Genomic DNA, 20,492 nt, shown 5'->3' on the forward strand with positions numbered 1-20,492 from the left:
CATTTTCAATAGGCTTCGTCCCTGGGTCAATAAAAGATCAAATACCAAATTGATTGAATTATCTTTATAAAAGGGGCTAATTGAGAACACTTCGGAAAACATATAAAAAATTGTCGTACAACATTGTTAAGACTATTGTAGTAGCTTCTGACATACTGCATGTACAACGCTACAACATTGATTGTGAATTGAACAAATCTTTTTCTTTTTATATAATTTTCTTGTATATAGTTTTATTTTTGTCTTTAACAGGTAAAAATAACATATACATAGGTACGTGTTACACAGTAATTCGAATAACATTATACACATAAAAATGGTTTGTGATATTTTCTCCTAAGTATTCTATTCTTTAGCAAATTGTTTACTGATATAAAAACTAAAAGAGAAGAAATTTATAAAATTTCGATTTACATCGGAAAAAGTTATGAATTAAAATTTAGAAAAATTGTGGTACTATGCAATATAATTCCATAAAAGTAATAATCATACACTTGTTTCTCTGTTGTAGTAATCGGTCCACAATTTCGTATGCATATAAATTGAAATATTCCCGGTAATAGAATTTTACCTAAGAAAAACATTTTATGAAACGATTCATAATTGGTCTTAAGAATCAATTATAAAAGCAGAGTGTACTTTAGACAATATAAGAAGAAGTTTGAACACGATATATTACTTGTGTAAGTCTGATATATTTTCTTAAATATAATGTTGTAGAACTACTGTGCAAAACCGTCAGAATATGATTGATTTATTTTTCTTGCTACTTGATTTATGGTTGTCTTTATTACTCTTTGCTTACTTCGTTGCTGCTGCTGTTTTAACAAATATATGTATGTGTATATAGACAATATTCCAAACCAAATACAATAATATTAAAGGTGATAACATGTCCGTAGGCAGAGATTTAACAGGGGGATCTGCTAGCAAACGAGCAGAATGATTATATTTATATTGAAAACAAACTAGAAGATGAAATAGGCATTACTTGGATAAACATTTTATGCCTTCAATCAATTTACAGACAAGATTTTCATGTATTATGTATTTATCTACGAGTTATTTCTATTTTTTTCATTACTTATCACTTATTGTAACGCCTGCTAGAAAAGCCAAATGGTTGTTACTGTTTATAGAATATTTTGGATTATTTTCACTTTTTCCTCATTTTTTTTCTACTTTTATATATGTTGTATTTTATTATGGGAGAATTGTATAGTGTACAAAAGCTTGTTAGCAAGTGCCTATGCTATATTATTAAATTATGCAATTTTTCTTAAAGGTTTAATATAATTTCATATGGCAATAACAGTATTTTTTAAACAATTTGATTTATTAAATCCATATGTTAGGTCTTGCACTATGGGGCAGGTGAACAAAGCAAAAGGTTTTAATCGAGGTTAAATAAATTTCAAATTATAATGTCAGAAGCGCCCAACATATAGAGTTATTTTAAAATTTACTGTAAAAATTAGAATTTTTCCATACAAATTTTAGCAATTGTTGAAAAAGGTGTTACTTGCACTGAAATAACATAAAGTGCAACATTTAAGTTTCAGCAATTTTGTTTATTTTTCTATTTTTACACATTTTAAAAATATTTGCCATCTGTTCGCCCGTTATTCTCTAAATATTTACTTGAATGTCAAAGTTCTTCGTGTAAAATTTAAATTTAATGGTTTCTTAGATATAAGAATTTTTCTATTCAATACATGTGGGGGCTTCAAGCACCCCAGATAAAAGTTGCGCCCCGTTTTTTCTCCAAAATTTTCACATGAATATTAAAGTAATTTGTGCAATTTTTTAAGAATCTAATTCTATTAGTTTTCCAGTTAAACGAAATTTTGTATTTAATTCATATGGGAGTTGCCAAGTACCCCATTGGAAATCCCCCCGTTATACTCTAAATGTTGAGATGATTGTCAAAGTTTTTCAAGTAAAATTTAAAGATTCTAGCTCTAATAGTTTCTCATATATATGTACGAATTTTTATATTTTATTCATATGAAAATCTGCTAGTTTTTCCATATATGCAGGAATACTCTGTGAAAAATAGAAGTAGACGCATTTAAAATTGTTGTCGTTTCACTAATATTGTGTCAGATAATTAAGTAAACCTGTTTTTTACCCCCAAATACACAAATATCCTAAAATTACTTCTTAGTAATGACGTTTACTGTCAAAATTTCATGATTCTACGATTAGCCGTTTGGGCTATGGGACGATGAATCAGTCAGTATCGCTAGTCTTTTATATACAAAATATGGATTACTAGAAAATTAAAATATTAATTAAATAATGAAACTGTTGAATAATTTTGAACTATGGAAATTGTACTACACTGTGCAAAAAAGTTATAAAATTTAATTCATTTTAATAATTTTACAAATATGTACTATGGTACGTATGAGTTTTTTTTTTACTTTGGAACACAACTAAAAAATACTCATACGCCAGAGTGTTCAAAAACTCATTGTAATGAAATGTTAATAATTACTTAAACAATTATTTAAATAATTAACATCTTAACTGTGCATACGGAAAAGTTTTATAAATACAAATGTATTGACATGAAAACATATCCTGCAGTTGATATTACATTTTCTTTTATCTACAATAACGGCTTAGTCCTTGCATAGATTGCCAGAGGTCAGACCAGAGCACCGCATAATCTGGTACTACGGGTGGCCAGTTTCCCGTCCTGGCTGGTCAGTTGGTTGAGGTTCCTTCAGGATCTACGTGGTGGCTGTGGTTTAAACCCAAATTCGCGGGGGAGTAAGTGGCGGTTAAAAGACTGATGCATATTAATAGTCAATATTTCGGGCTAAGTTCTGTGCTATTGTCGAGAACAACAGATACCCCGCAGTCGAGTGACTGTGGGACTAAGCGTGGGAAATGAGTTGGTATTAATTGTATATGGTACGGGATGAATGTGAGGTTCGGCGGGCACCACCCACCCGTTAACCTAGTGAATGTGTCGTATGTTTTTTTCTTATGAATGTGACGTATAAATGAGATGTGTGCTGGGTTGAATGATGATGGATGAAAGTTATCATATACATTTGATACCATTGAATTTTTCTTCCTTGTCCAGATATGTTCAGGGTTTACTCTGTTCATATCAGAATTACCACAGTGTGTCCCTGTGAGTAAGAACAATATCTACGGCTTATTGATGTTCTACCGGTTACGTCTCTAGGTGCTGTTGCCAAATCAACAGAGGACATCCAATAGTCAAGAGATTAGATAGCTCGAGTACTCCAGCAAAGTACTTGTGCATGGACCGGTCAGAACCAATTTACAAAAATTGCCACCGTCGTTCTTCATTGAAGAACAAGGGGGCGATGGTAGACCGTTCTCAAGTGTACCCGGTGGTTAAAAAAGAGCACTGTGGGATAGGGCCGTCAAGGTAGGTGCTCACGTTAAAATCTCGACATTCCTGCCATATTTCAGTGCTTATTTGTATATGAGTGTTGGAAATACCTACATTGTTTTTAACAGTTTTGCTAGAGGTTTTCATTTTCTCAATAGCCAAACCTCTACAGAACCTTTGTGTCGTATTTGTTTCGTATTAATTCACTAATACGTGTTGCATAAATGTGCAGTGATTTTTACTGCAATATTACTTTGCAGATGTGAGTGAATGCAAAAATTCTGCTACATTATACTTAGGAGAGCGTATTTACGTTTGTGTTTTTTAAAATATAATTCCATTGAAAATGGCTCTTGAATGTGAACAGTATCAAAGCGCTAAGCAACAAATGAAAGTGAATAATGAATATTATTTGGATGCAAAAAATCGAATGACATGACATGCTACCTATGAATTATGTGGATGGCTCACCAAACTGCTCATCTACTGTCTCACGCTGTTCAAGTCCACTTCACCCATTTTGGGTAAGAAAGATGGTAATCAGATCAGATCTATTTGACTAACAGAAAAGTACTGCCCAATAACGGTCCACGAACTACACCAACACTGAATCTTTCTCATCAAATTGTACAATTCTGTTTGGTGACGTATCAATTGACCAGACAAAAACTTGGTCGAAAACAAGTAAAGTTATTAAAATTCGACAAAAATATATTTCTGTTAAATGTAAACTATATAGCAAAGCATGAACAAAAACGATTCCTGCCCACACACAGTCTTTTATAGGTAAGAATCAGGTAAACCAAAATATGCAAATGCATGTTTTTTTGTGGTGTGTCGTATCGACTCATGGATAAGATATTTACACGTTTCAGACCAATTTGAGAATTTTGGCATCGATTTTTTAGAGCATATTTTTGCATATTTTACCCATAAGAGCATAATTTTGTATGACTTGACTTTTTAGCATATTTAAGGCATATTTTCGAGCATATTTTACTCTTTTAGTGTATATTTTGATGTTTTCGCTTTTTTCGTTTTTTTTTTACATTTTTAATATTCTTTTCAAAACTTTATTTAAAAAAAATAGAATTCTATTTTTTTATTTTTTTTTTTAATTTTTTAGCCTATTTTACAATTTTGAAATAAAAAAATTTCTTTATGTTATAGTTTTTTATTCAATAAAGAATTATATTTTAAATCGGACATAAAACCGATTACTTTTGATTTCATGAGACCAATCCATTTTTATTGTTTAAAAAACTAATTATTGGAATTTATGACAACACCGATTAAAATGTCAGTTTAAAAGCTATGAATACAATTGGAAGAAATGTGTCAAACTTTGTCGTTTGAAATATGTTGAATATGGCATTAAACATTTATTATTTCATTACAATTTCACTCTTTTAGAGCATGTTTTCGGTTTCCCTGGTAATAATATACTCAACGTTTTAACTTGTTTCAGTTTTATTCTAATTATATTACTTTCTTTTGATATCGAAATCATAAAAGCTGTGGCCAATTAATATGTTGACAATATATGTACCTTTTATTCAGATTTTTAATAACAAAAGATGTTATTTTCAATGTTTGTATACCCATTCTTATAATATGTGGGCGATATATTGATTTTATTATTCTGTTTGTAATACATCGTTATTTTGAGTGTAGACTCACAAACTCATGTGTACATGCAATATATTATTTTAGATAAATTTTTGATTCTAAAACGATTTTGAAAAAAAAGAAACTATCTACATAATCTAGTAGTTTAATCAGAAGCCAAAATGATCTGTAGGTAATAGCATATCTATAACTCCCACTATTATTATATTGATCGGGGTAATAATAAGAAAAAATGTACTTTTGCAGCAATTCCACGTATTTTTGTTCATATTAAAATATTTATGAATCAAGTTAAAAAGAATTCAACAATAAGGGCATGACTTTCATATGGCTACAGTTGCGATAGCAATATGCGGTTTAACTGTAAAAAATACAATTTTATTGAAAATAAACGAATAATAATACAAGAGAAAAAAAGCTTATGTCGATGACAGTTAAATTTCAATTCTTTTGTGAAACGAACATAACATAATGAATATTACATTTCTAGAGAACTATAAAATGGAAGAGAGCTTGACATTTTATTTATACAATGTAAATGTTTGACATATTAAAAGTAAATTTTTGTGGGTTGTCAAGAAAGCTATATTGAAGATTAAGTGCAGATGAAAATCTTTTTAATGAAGAATGTCATATGATATTTATTATATTTATTTTTTACATAGTTGGCAACTTAAAAAGTTAGTTGAAATTGATAGGATTTGATCCTGCATGGAAAATATTTGTGGAATTTTAGGGTCAAATATTACGTTTAAATGCTTATATTGCTAGGTAATCCCAATATTATTTTGAAAACAAGTTAGAGTGCTATATTCGGCTTTGCCGAATCTACCAGCTACTTATATGTTATTACTTTTCTAATTGATCAAATATTTGTAGAAATAAGTTTTCTCATTTCTTAAATAGAAAAAATCAGAAAAGTTAAATCTATTACAATTCTAAGATTTATTGTACATTATAAACGCCATTTTCTTTATATTTTTATAGCGCTCAGCGATATTTAGTAATTTGCAGGTATGCATGTGTGTGAGAGATTTACGGATTTTCAAAATACAAATACATATAAAATTTTGTTCTACACAAAATTTTGTTCAACACAAATTTATCAAGCCGCTTGTGTAGTCTTGGTTATGAGTTATGTGTGATATTTTTGTTTTTCTGAAAGGCACCTTGTATGAGAGCTATGACCAAGGATGGACCGATCGAGAAAAAAAAAATTGAAATAATATTTATATGGACAAAAATAGTATTTATGCCAAATATGTATATTATAGGTATCACTATTTAGTGGCCTACGGTAGGTTATTGGTTAGTGTTCTAGTCTGGTAGACTGGAGGTGGTAGGTTCGATCTCTACCCGTGGCACTGGTTAAGAAGCGCACAACAGGCCCGATAGAGGCCTAGGTGTATTTCTTAGGATTTGATGTGTATACATCCTCCTTTCTAAATAACTAACTAACTATCACTATTAAGTAATGAGTTATGTGCCTTTAAGTATTTTTCTAAAAGGGAACTTGTTTGGGAGCCGTGATCAATTATGGACCGACCGGAAGAAAATTTCACAATATTATTTTTTTGTATATGAGCTTACTTAGTAATGAAGTGATTTTCCGATCAGAAAAACCTTTCACATAATTATTTACATGCATAAGAGCAATAGTAGTAAATAGCAATGAATTATGTGCGTTTAAGTGATTTTCGGGAGAGGACCCTGTATGGGAGCTATGTCCAATTATGGACCGATTCAGAAAATTGTTTCTCCGTATGAATTCTATTGTCATATGATTTTAATATGTAAAACATATGATTTTATATGTATCATTGTATGGGAGGTATATGAAATTGAAAACCGATTCTGGCGATTTTCCGCAGAGATCAAGGTCTTGTGTAAAAATGAATGTATGATTTTTATAAAATTGTCTTGCGTAGTTTCCGAGAAAATTACATCAGAATGTGCAAAAAATGCTTAATTTTTCGAGATTATTTCAAATTTTCAATACCAAACAACTTTGGAAAATGAAGAATATTGAACTTGGTTAAATTCTATTGCTTCGTTTTATCGTGAGCGTGTTTTACACGCTCACATAGTTTTCGAGAAAATTACATCAGAATGTGTAAAAAATGCTTATTTTTTTCGAGGTTGTTTCAAATTTTGATTCATAACTTTTCCCGATGTGAACTGATTTTGCCCATTTTCAATACCAAACAACTTTGGAAAACGAGGAACATTTTGGGTGAATTTGGTTTAGTTCTATTGCTTTGTTTTAATGGGAGCGTGTTTTACACAGACAGACGGACAGACGGACACAGCTAGATCGACTCAGAATTTGATAAGGACCCAGAATATATATACTTTGTTGGGTCTCAGATGAATATTTCTTGGTGTTACACACGGAATGACAAAGTTATATCACCACCGATGGTGGTGGAGGGTATAAAAACAACATGCAACGGAACGTGTAAGCGCCGACAATATGTTTGTCAATCATTTTTTATACTGACACACTCCACTGACAGCAACTAGGAGACAAGTATAACGAGAAATTAAAGAAAATTTCTTTCAAATATATTATTAACATAACTGCCGCTAAAAGAAGAATTTTAAAGTGAAAGGAATTTTGAGTTAAGTACCACCACAGAACATAAATGATAAACTTTGTAAGAAATCCAAGACGACTAGGCATGCATTACCAGAAACCTAAGGTACATCTTTATTGAAATACGATACCATCTTATTAATCATAATTCTAACTACTAGGCGAAATTATTTGCTATCACTGAATGTGTTGTAAAATGTGAATATATTGAGGAAGATTTGACGATAAATTCTTTAATTTTCTCCAAAAATGGCCACTAATGCTATAGGTTTTAATTTAAATCAATAAATAAAATAAGTAATGTTTATTAGTGACACATGCGGACTTTCGATGACAAGTTCTGGCTCATCAAGAAATTTTTAATTAATTAATAAGGAAGGGTTTTACGTCAGCACCTGCCATTATTGGCTTATTTCACTGTAGTATTTTAAAATCACTAGATGAGCTTCTGTAACAACCCACAGCCGTTCTATTGTGCATTTTTCATGCAGTATACGTGCTTTTTGTTTAAGTACTCGAGCTATCCAATCTCTTGCCACAGTTCTTCCATTGGAGAATGATAGCTTTTATAAGTCTAGTTCAATCTAGGTGGACCCAACATCAGGTGAAAACACTCTATTGATGCGGTATGTAATACATCGAAATATTGGTCATAGACCCATAAAAGTATATATATTCTGGGTTCTTATTAAATTCTAAGACGATTTAGCCATGTCCGTCCGTCTGTCTGTTGAAATCAACACACGGGTGAAGCTAGACAGTTGAAATTTCGCACAAATATTCTCTGCTGCTTCTCTACGACATAGATAATTTTCTTAAGAGCCAAAATCTTTCTATTAAATTTATTGAGGATTGGTCCATAATGTCCCTACCCCCCATTTAAGGTCCCCTTTAGAAAATGACTTTAACACTCATTACCGGCACAAAAATCCGAGTATTGCGATGAAATTCGGTATAAAAATGTTTCTTACTAACCAAAACCTCTCTACCAAATATTTTTAGGATCAGTTCATAATTGACCCTACCCCCCATATAAAAACCCATTCGAAAAATCACTTAACGCTCATTACTGGCTTATATATAAGAATTTAGCAATGAAATTCGATAGACATAAGTTTCATGCGAGTCAAAATCTCTCTACTGATTACATATGGATCGGTCCATAATTGACCCTACCCAAAGCCCCTTTCAAAAAATGACTTTCATGGTCATTACTTTTATTTTGCTTGTTATTTACACTGAAGATTAAATCAAGTGTACATTCCTTATAAAATTACAACAAAACGGTATGAAATTATGTACAATATGATTTCTCTTTTATTTTGTGAAATGTTCTTTGATATAGCAACTTTTCATACAATTAATATTAAACTGATAAAATTTCATCTTAAGTGCAAAAAACGTCAAAAAGGGATAAAAATATGCATTAAAAATACAGTTTTTTTAGCACCCTCATTATAACCTGGATATTTGCCATAATTAAACACATTTTTATACTTCTTTTTAAAAAGCATTTAAAATAAAATGGTATTATTAGTTATACCCTACACCACTTTAGTGGGGAGGGTATATTGGGTTTGTGCTGATGTTTGTAACATACAAAAATATTCGTCCTATACCCACCTTAAAGTATACCAATCGGGATTTGTACTGATATCGATAAAATATCGATAAAATACTGCACAACTAAGTTTTATCGATTTGGGGAATATACATCTGAAATTTATAAATTACTTGTATCTCTGTATCCATGGAGGGAACTAACACCAACAGTACACAAAGTATTGTGTCATGGTCAAATAATAATTGAATCGAATATTCTTTCACTTGGAGAGTTAACAAAAGAAGCCCAGGAAGAGAGGAATCGAGATTTTAAGCATGTTCAACTTTTCAGCTCAAGAAAATGCTCCAGGCAATCACAGAATGAAGATATGTTTAATAGTTTACTTCTATTTTTCTGATCCTGTTCTTTCAACTATGCGAAAAAGATGGATTTGTTATGAAAAGATTTAAAGGACTTATATTACCTTCTGGATATGTATAGCGGTATGACAGATTATTTTATAGAAAATAAGCAGTGTTAAGGAATTAACTATAAGTAGGTTGTAAGAATTAATTGTATTATGTTAAAGATAAACAGTTCAAATAAAAAAGCTATTATACTAACTAATGATATTGTATTAAATTGTGTTTTTATATTGCGGTGGGCGGGAAAGGTGGTTTGTGTGGGGTGATGTAGTTGTTGTTGTGCGTGGCTCATAATAAAATTAAATTTTTTTATTGTATATACAATGTTATAGTCTTTAATAAAATAATTAACTAAATAGTTTTTAAAAATTGTTCAAATATTTTATTCAACACCAAATGTATGTTCTGTCATACTTAATACTAAAATACAGTGTTTACTTTTACTAATATATTAGTCAGCATTTGCCTCAAAATACATATTTTTATCACTCGTCATACTAAAAATATTTAAACTTTTTCAGATTTAAATAACATTGCTACTTAATATTGCCGTTCTGTTTTTATGTTTAACTAGAAAAATTGCGACGTTACACTGCAATTTCTAGCAGCACGAATGAACAGTATTAATCTCTTGTTTGTTGTACAAGAAAAAATATATATTTTTGTGCTATAGCAGCGCACACTCAAATCTGTTAAACTAATATGGCTAGTATTGATGATATTTTTATTTGCGCTTAGTTTTTCCTAGCAGCAATCAAATTTTGTTTTGCAACTGCTACCTGCAAATTTATTTATTGTTTTTTTTTTTTTTTTAATATTGATGTTACAATTTGAAAATATTTGAATATGATAGATATGCATACATGTTATTGGGGTAAAATTATAATAATTCTAAGTCGAAAGGGAAAAACTCTTCAGCGAGCCGGCGATAATATATAGAATTGCCGCCTTAATATTCGCAATATTTGCATAAGCATGCTATATATTTGTGTATAGTTCTACAATTTAAAGATTATTTAAGGATAATTATTTTTCGCAACGTAAAAAATTGTTTGTAAAATATACATAGTGCTACCTCCCATACTATTAGAGTCAGAATCTTCTAATTTTGACGAAAAACATTAACTTCATTATGAACATTGGGAAAAAAATGGGCAGACTTTTATTAGGGGAACCTCCACTTGAATTAAATAAATATGTACATGTTATTGAAAATATGGCTACCCCATAAAACACAACTCAAATTAAAAGCGTGTTTATTATTTTGTTCTAATAAATAAACATTTTTGAGCAATGTAGTTGTAAGATTATATGGTTATACTTCTAAAATTTTATAACCTACTGATAGTTTTAAATATTTTTTTGTAGAAATTAATAAAATTTATAATCACCTTGTATAAAACAGGGTGAACACACATAATTAAAATATTTTTTGTTGAATTCTAATGAGCTTACTTTACAAATTATTCAAATCACACTGCTAAAATGTGGAAGATTATTATATAATTTTTTTTTTGAAGAAATGTAGTTAATAATATTTAGTAATACATTAAGGAAAAAAAACAAACAAATATCAATGTAGTATTTTTCTGTATTATATCATACAGAAATTATGAGAATATTTAAACTATATTTTAATAATTAATATGTCAATCAGTACAGGATATTATAGGTCGAATATGTCAATCAGTACAGGATATTATAGGTCGAATATCATCGATATATGCAGAAAATGACTTAAAGGTCAAAATTCACTTACAAACACTAATAACACTTTTAAATTTTATACATAAATAATATTGAAGAAGACTTAACTCCCCCTACCAACATTTTTTAAGGATAGGGCCATATTTTGCCCTACTCCCCTTTGAGCCCTCCTAAAAAATATCTTTTTTTGCCAACAAAAAGTAAAAATATTCCTAAATAAAGTTAAAAAAAACAAACGAAATGCTTTATTTTTTAAATAATCCCAATTTTTAACATACATACTGACTGGTGTAGGGTATCATATGATCGGCTACGCCCGACTATACATTCATACTTGTTTTAATTTGAGCATAATATAAAGTCTTTAAGCAATAAGATTTTTTATAAGAATCAGTTATTGTTAAGTATAAAATTTGACAATTTTATTTTTGAATAATAAATTTTAAACCTATTAAGAGATTTAAAAATTGTAAATAATTTTTGTGTCGTTGTCTATGAGCTGACAAAAATTGTACAATAAAGCAAAGTTGCTGAAGGTTCATTAGTGTCTTTTTAATAAAAGACAAGTATGAACAATAACAAGTTTAGGAAAATATTAAAAAACTAACAACTGAATTACTGCAACAGAGATAGAAAAGTAAAAAAAAAACGTCATGCTTAATTAACGAACAAATACTTTTTCCTTCAATTTCACTTTTTTCGTAAGTTGCTTCAAGTATAAATTTCACTGACAGTTTTAGTATGCTAAATTTTATTTAATAACATTACACTTTTTCTGATTTATTTAGTAAAGAAGAGAAAAAGAAAGACAACAATTTTTACTATTCACCTGCAATTTGCTGAGGCAACATCTTATAAGTCTCGTTTTCGTTTCGTTGTGTTGCAAAATAGGAATTTGTGTGCTCCTACCCACTTCTTCCATATTCCTCATAAATATAAAAGTATTTGCTTAGGAATTCCATATGGAAGTAAACTTGCAAAAATTAATATTTCTAAAATAATTAATTTAAAAAATCTTTATATAAAATCATGGTTTATTTATTTTCAATTTATTAAATTTAAATAACTAATTATATTTTATATCAAATTTAGTTTCACTCTATGAAAGTTTAATTTTTCGCATAGAGTTACACATTTAAAAGTAACTTTAACTAATTTAAAACATATTTTTTAATCCAATTTTAGTAATTAATGATTATTTTATTGCAAATTAAGTTGAAAAATATAATACTTGCACCTGTATTTGTATAAACACATTAAAATGTGAAAAATTATTAAAAGGGTGTATCAGTTAAGGTTGTTTGAATATACTGATAATTTTAGTTATCGGTTCAAGAATATTTGTATTGCTGAATTAAAAATGAAGTAAGTATTTATACAAAAATGTATAGTTTTAAAGATTCACCCTTTAAAGAATCATACAACATTTGAACTCTTGAAAACATATACTGGCAAATGTTTGATATTTAACTGTGTATTGCAGAAAACCAAAATTCAACAAATAACACCTGAAAATAGGTTTCTATATAAATAAATACTTTGTATATATATTAGTTGGTTAGTTACGTTTAGATTTAGGTAAGAAGGGCAGCCACTCAACCAAACATGAGTGGCTCATATGGGCCCACCTAGTTGCGGTCCCGTTATGTTACCCTAGTGGTCGTAGGAGTTCAATTGATTTTTACTCTCTACTTCCAGTTTTAAACCATCCAGTTTGATTTACAAAGTCTAGGATATTCTTTAGACAGATAGCTCATCCAGACAAGATAAAGAAGCAAGGCCGAAACATTGTCCTCTGCTTTCATTGAATGATGGGCAATAACAGAGAAGGTATTGTTTCCTCTTCCTCCTCATTATTACAACTTCCACAGTAGTCGTTATATTCGAGACCCATTCTTCTGATGTGATTGCCAATAGCACAGTGTCCCGTTATGACTGATGCCAGCACTCTTATCTGTTCCCTGCGAAAGCTTAATAGTAAGCTTGACCTGGGAGCATCGTATAAAGGCAAAATTGACCTCGAGTTGAGACAGGTGGTTTGAACCATCTGATTTGAGCCATATCATATAGTTCAGTCTGCACCAGTAGCTTACAGTTAGTAACAGAGATACCAGTAAATGCGTCGATTTCATCCTCCCCTCTCATCGCATCATTCCTGGAAAGTTCTTCAGCTATACAGTTTCTTCGACAATTACTATGTCCAGGAACCTATATTAGCGTTATCCTAGAATGTCTCGCTATCTCATTCAAAGATATCCGGCATTATTCGGTTCATCTGGATGTCGTAAAGACACCCGCTAGATTTCTGATCGCAGCTAACTTCGACAAATTGCTAATAGTGACAAAGAAAGTGCTCAAGAGTTTTATTGTCCTCTTTACATTCGTTAGAATACCCACATTCAATTTTATATAGATTTACAAATTGTAAAACAATTTGAATAGTTGTAGTTTGTAAAAAACTAATATTTTGTTTTATATTTAGTATAGATTACAGATAGATTATTTTACAGCTGAAATTAACAGTTTCTATATAAAAAATTTTGTTTATTAAACAAATCAAAACAAACAGATTTGTTTAATAAAAAAAATTCTTATATAGAAACTTTTAATTTCAGTTGTAAAAGAAGTGAAATTTCAGCAAAAAAAAAAAAATACTTTTATTGCTGCATAAAAATTTATACAATTTGGTTTATGTTAAATATTTAATTTATAAAAAAAGGTCAACAGTTGCATATTTTTAAATGCAAATGTAAAAATTCTTTATGTATGTGCGTGTCAATTAATATATATGTACATATATGCATGTACGTAGGTGTTAAATAGACGTGAGCTGTATACACACACTTTAACATATTATCGCACTATAAATAATTGCAAGCCACAATACTGAAGAAACAGTTGTGTGAGTATATGTTTTATCCTTAATAGCATTTACCACACCCACTTTGTAAATTCACTACAACAGCTGTTGGATAAAATGTATATAACTTCACAAAAAAAATATAAATGTATTACGACAATACAATGCGTGTAGGTTGTATGTATGTTCTTAGGTGAATAATGTAAAAAGTTGATTGAAAACATTAAACAATACAATCAAGTCTCTTTAGTTTACATAGATGTATAATGTAACAAGTATAATGCGGAAAGATATAATTTATAGACAATTCTGATTTGGATAAATTTATGATTCTGTGGCCTCTTCTTCCATAGACTAAGCCACATTTTGGACTATTATATTGAAGCTCAAGATAAAGGGCAACTCTAGTAAATACATTGTAGTATATATGAGTCTTTATAAACTGCAGTCTTGTCCACTGATGGTAGTCTTATTCTTGACTATAGTCTTATCTTGTCCATAATATTATCTATATTCTTATCAGCACTGTACATAGTTTAGTTAAAAGTCTTGTCAGAAGTCTTGACTATAGTTTTATCTATAGTGTAATATAGTAATAATATCTATAGTCTTGATTATAGTCTAGAACAAAAGCCAATTAATATTCTTGTTTAATTTGATTTATTTCAACTTATATTAGCATATTTTACATAGTCGAGCGAACATAGGTAAAACGACTCATAGGAACCCACAACAGTCTCAGATGAATACGACTCTCATTAATGGAAAATATAAATTACCAAAAAAATATATCTTCTGATATTTTAATATTTAATTATATACAAATTTATACCCAAATTAATCAAATAATCTGGAGATATTATTCAAAAGTTATTCTATCCCCAGTTGGTATATGAGTATGTATCATTAAGAATTATTCGTAGAACATATTTAAATAAAAATGTGTTTCCAGGTAAATATTATTCTAAATACATACGATGCGTATGATTATTATTAATTATATATCTTCACTTCATTAAGTATACGTATGGAGTCTCGTAATACACCATGAAATACAAACATGCATATACGTAAAATGAGAAAACATATTCTTTATAAAAGCTAAAAATTTTATCACATACACAGAATCTCATATACCCACCATCAAACCGTATGCCTTAAAATGAATGCTCCCCTATTACTCATGAAATTAACTGAAGAGGACTTTGTATGATAGATAGAGTTAATAATTGACAGCTTTTCATAAAATATTTTTAGACGAATATCACTTCCATACACTTTCCGCATGAAATTCGGTAGGAAGATATACGTTTCCATTAATGTTTCTTATATACAATTTCATAACTATTTACATATTTTTATTTCAGGTAATTTTCTTATGGACTGATACTCAGTACATTTGGTAGAAAAGTTTTTACTCGTCTAAAAAATATGTTTGTCTAATTTCATCGCTTTTCTGTAATCTGTATTGTTAAGCCTGTAATGATCGTTTAAGTTATTTTTGAAGGGCATTTTATGTGGGGAGTAGGGTCAATTGTAGAATGATCCACATAAAGTTTGATAGAGAGATTTTGGCTTCATTGAAACTTATCTATGTCGAATTTCATCACTATACTCGTATTTTTAAGCCAGTAATGGTCGTTAAAGTTATATTCTGAAGGGGACCTTATATGGGAGTTGGGTCAACTATAGACCGATCAACATAAAATTGGGTAGGAAGAGTAATGGTAGGAGTAATGTGCGTTTAAGTCATTTTCTGAAGGTGAACTTATATAGGGTGTAGGGTCAATTATGGACCGATTAACATAAAATTTAGTAGAGAGGTTTTGGATCATAAAAAACTTGGATATGTCGTACAATTTTATAAAATAATATTTTTTTTAGTGCAGAACACAAAATATTATGAAATACAAATACAACAAAAACACTTAAATTATATAATGTTGTAACATACAAAGCAAAAAAATGTTAATGGCAGCATGTGTGATCTAGTTCTCAACCATTTTATTGAGGGTCTGTTCTACGGCTTTTGGGGAAATGGCTTCGACGTTTTGTTCTGGGCTGCTGTTCCAAAAAACATGCCTCCAGAGAGTACTTAGCCATTGAAGTTAGCGACTCATCCGGCTTACCAGCAAACGGATAGAATGTGGCTGCTGAATATCGTTGTAGTAAGGTCCTTCTCCAGGATTGGCCTACCAGCGTCGTTGTAGGTCCTTTTCCTGGTGTAACGTGGCTTTGAGTGATGTCGTTTGAAAACCTGAAGTCGTTTGAGGGTCGCCCGTGCTCTGCCGGCACTTTGGCTGTTTCCATGGCTGAGGACTTAGTGTTCGCTGAATAAGGAGGATTTTAAGCGCGTTTTGCCAACACCTGAGGTACTTGTGAGGTACATGTACTATCCAGCTTTAGAGCCAAATGTTGCTTACGTATTGCTGCAGTTTTATCTTAATCTGCAGGTCTAGTGCCGATAGCTTTAGACTAGCCCGGTCAGCTGTCTTCGTCAGACTGACCTGGTTGGCAGTGGCACTCGAGCCACTACAGCCGTTTCTGTTGAGATTGTTAACTAACTAACTAACTAACTAACTAACTAACTAACTAACTAACTAACTAACTAACTAACTAACTAACTAACTAACTAACTAACTAACTAAATAAATAAAAAATCCCAAAAGTTAAATCTATTACAATTTCAAATATATATTGTGCGAAAGATTTAGAGATTTTCAAAATACAAATACATTTATAATAATGTTCTACAAAAAATCTTGTTCAACACAAATTGATAATGCTCTTTAAATACGGTTAAAGCGCTTTTAGGGACAGGCCTTATATAGGAGAAATAGAAGTATACAAAACTAATATTTTTGCCAAAGTATGTATCAATAGCTTAATTTGGTAATAAATAATGTGCGTTTAAGAGATTTTCGTAAAAGGACTTTGTATGGGAGCTATGTCCAATTATGTATATAAAGACAAAATTTCAGAATTCTGTACTTATATCATTACTTGTAATAAATGTTCTGAATCTAAGTGATTTTCTGGACCTAGTATGAGAGCCATGACCAAATATGGACCAGTCGTAAAACAATTTTATAGTGAATTTATGTATACAAGAGCAATATTTTTGATAAATGTATGGATAACAATATTTGGTTATGAGTTATGTGCGTTTTTTCTGATTTTCGAAAGGGAACCTTGTGTGTGTATTTTTCTAAGAGGGACCTTGTGTGGGAGCTATGATCAATTATGGACCCATCGGAATAACATTTCACAATATTATTTCTCTATATATTAGAAACACTTGTGCCAAACTTTATATGGATATTTAAATTTAGTAATGAGTTATGTGCGTTTTAGTTATTTTCTGAAGAAGACCTTGTATGGGAGCTATGACCAAATATGGACCGACCCAAAGAAACTTTCATGGTTATATTTCAGTATATAAAAGCAATACTTGTACCAAATTTTATAACGATATCTTGATTTACTAATGAGTTATGCGCGTTTAAGTGATTTTTTTGGGGGGCGAATTATGGACCGATCAGAAAAAGATTTCGTGGTAGTATTCATTTATGTGAGAACAATGCTTGCAACAAATTTTATATGGATATCTTAATTTACTAATGAATTATGTGCGTTTAGGTGATTTTCGGGAGGGGACCTTATATGGGAGCTATGACCAAATATGGACCGATCCAAAAAATCTTTCATTGTAATATTTCTGTATATAAAATCAATACTAGTACCAAATTTTATATGGATACCTTAATTAAGTAATGAGTTATGTGCGTTTTAGTTATTTTCGGGAGGGGTCCTTGTATGGGAGATATGACCAATTATGTACCGATCCAAAAAAAGCTTTCATTGTAATATTTCTGTATATAAGATAAATATTTGTACCAAACTTTATATATTTCTGTATAAAAGAGCAATACTTGTACCAAATTTTATGACGATATCTTAATTTAGTAATGAGTTGTGCGCGTTTAAGTGATTTTCGGGAGGGGACCTTGTATGGGAGCTATGACCAATTATGGACCCATCCAAAAAATTCTTCCTCTTAATAAATTAAATTGACATAAGATTTTAAATTATAAAATTTTGTGAAGATATCGACATTACGACGGAAGTTATTAACAAAAAACCAAATTTCCGGGAATATGTACTTTTGTATGGGAGGTATATGAAATTGTGGACCGATTCTTACGTTTTTCCACAGAAATTAAGTTCTTGTGTGGAAACGAATGTATGCCTATTTTTATGGATTTATCTTGCATAGTTTTCGAGAAAATTACATCAGAATGTGAAAAAATGCCAATTTTTTTCGAGGTTGTTTCAAATTTTGATTCATAACTTTTCCCGATGTGAACCGATTTTGCCCATTTTCAATATTGGAACAACTTAGGAAAACGAAGAACATTTTGGGTGAATTTGGTTAACTTCTAATGCTTCGTTTTATCGTGAGACAGACGGACATAGCTAGATCGACTCAGAATTTGATAAGGACCCAGAATATATATACTTTGTTGGGTCTTAGATGAATATTTCTTGGTGTTACACACGGAATGACAAAGTTATATATACCATATATCACCACTGATGGTGGTGGAGGGTATAAAAAACTCATACATATATGGAGAATGTACTGTGCATATTGAAAAGGAAGATGTTGTGTAAGTTCAAGTCTCTGTCATGCAGGGATGCCACAAAAGACCAGCTGTCGAAGTGCAATGTATAATATTTAAATGGGCTTTATTTCTATTTAAAAGTGTTAGTCTTTCAAAATATTTCAATAGTTATTGTAAATAAAAAATATCCATATGCTTATTTGCTGATTTATTTATAGCTGTTTCACATTCTGTTATCAATGTATTCTATTGTATTCTATGTATTCTTAATTTTTTTATATGCTCACCTTTAATACAATTTGTATTTTCAATGAAACATAGGAAGCTGTTGCAATAGTAAAGTAAAAGTAAAACACCAACATATTTTTATATCCTTCACCTTGGTTAAGATATCTTTAATAATAGAAGGCACCATTACAGCGTAGCTACAACGTTTTTAATGTGGACAGAAAGGAAGTTTTTTATATTAACGAAGCAAAACCTTGTGTGATAGAGATATTCAGATTTTGTGTAACCTAATCCTATAGCAAAGTTACTTCATTGTTTCGTCACCTTACTCAGCTTACGTATGAGTAATATTTGTATAACTATTAATTTTTTCATATTCTACGTAAGGAGGGTTTGATAAATAGTAAAAAACAATAAAAACGTCTTAAAACTATTTTGTATATTAGCATGATTTTGTAACATTGTAACTTCATGTTAGTTAATAGGCAGTGGCACCAAAATCCAGAGAATACTTAAAGATCTGCAAAGTTAAAATCTTTCAGAAAACCACCGGATATTTCGATTTTGTACATATGTAAATGTTTACAAAATGGAAGTGTAACAAATAATGGTTTCAGTTTTTTCCATTGAATGCTTTAAGGCATTTAAGCTTAAAAATTATAATTTTAGCTGTTATTTGTCAAATACCATAAAATGTTAAGAGTTTATTCCTTTCGTTTATTTTTATTTAAAGGTATAAAAATGTATTTACATTTTGGCTAAACAAATACATTTTTCATAGTGAAGCAAAAATAAAATAACATATTATTCAATAAAAATTTTTCGTTTTATATTAAGAATATTTACAACAAATTAAAATTCTCCTAATGTAAAAACTAATTCATTAGCATCTTTTCTACTTCACTTAACCGAAAAGAATTCACTCGATATAAAAAGTGGAAAATCCGCAAACAAACTGTTGCCGTCAACCACCTGCAAATAGTTTGGAAAATGTATTTTTTTCCTTCTGCTTTTAGTTGCATTTTCTCTTTTGATTTCAGTGATGAATTGATTGCAAAGAAATGCAGAACTTCATTAAGCACAAAATCCTTGGCTAAAGGAATTTCAATTGCAATCAAAGAAGAACAAAAAAAATGTCCACAGTAAATTAGCTTTGATGTATCAACATTCCAATAAATCCAGTATCTTATCAATGAGTTACGTTAGTGGTTCTATGTTAACTATTCAGCTAAAATTCGCAAGTACTTGCACAAGAGAAACATTAAAAAATTAAACAAATTAAATTTGTAACACTAAAGACAATTAAGTTTTCCTTGAAACAGAAATTAATTAAATTTAAGGAAAAAATTATTATATAGTTAGTAAGTTAGTCAGTTAGTAAGTTAGTAAGTTAGAAAGTTAGTCAGTTAGTAAGTTAGTAAGTTAGTAAGTTAGTAAGTTAGTAAGTTAGTAAGTTAGTAAGTTAGTAAGTTAGTAAGTTAGTAAGTTAGTAAGTTAGTAAGT

The sequence above is a fragment of the Lucilia cuprina genome, chromosome 5 (assembly GCF_022045245.1).
Source record: "Lucilia cuprina isolate Lc7/37 chromosome 5, ASM2204524v1, whole genome shotgun sequence".
Lineage (NCBI taxonomy): Eukaryota > Metazoa > Arthropoda > Insecta > Diptera > Calliphoridae > Lucilia > Lucilia cuprina.